The sequence below is a fragment of the Geotrypetes seraphini genome, chromosome 5 (genome assembly GCF_902459505.1).
Source record: "Geotrypetes seraphini chromosome 5, aGeoSer1.1, whole genome shotgun sequence".
Classification (NCBI taxonomy): Eukaryota; Metazoa; Chordata; class Amphibia; order Gymnophiona; family Dermophiidae; genus Geotrypetes; species Geotrypetes seraphini.
Genome location: NC_047088.1, coordinates 43,248,685 through 43,249,156, shown reverse-complemented (window position 1 = coordinate 43,249,156; position 472 = coordinate 43,248,685).

The following is a 472-nucleotide window of genomic DNA, read 5'->3' as shown; positions in this document are numbered from 1 at the left end:
GCTGGGTAGGGAAGGGAAGGGGGAGGGGGAGCGTGCGTATGCGCGAGGAGGGGGGGGGCGTCGGCGTGCACAAGCTGCGCGCAGAGAGACAAGAGGCGGAGCTTGGCGCTGGTTCGGCAGTTGGTCCTCGAACGAGTAAGGGCGAGAGCTCGGGGCGGGGCTTGATGGTAAGCGACTTGTGCACCGGCAAGTGACCCGCAAAGCGAATTGTTTACGTGTAGTAGAAGAAGCAAAAAAAAAAAAAAAAGAGGCTGCCGGAAAAATTCTGAGCTGTGATGAGACGGGACGAACTGTGTTCATCACTTGTATAAGGAGTGTTTTGTTTATGCTCTTGACATGCTGTTAGGGTCACTGGCAGATTTCTCTTTTTCTTTTTTTTTGCCCCCTTATTTCTTTTTGTTATAATGTTGTATGAAGCAAGCTGCTTTGCGGGACAGCTTCGGGTATTAACGGTAATACTGTATATAGAAAT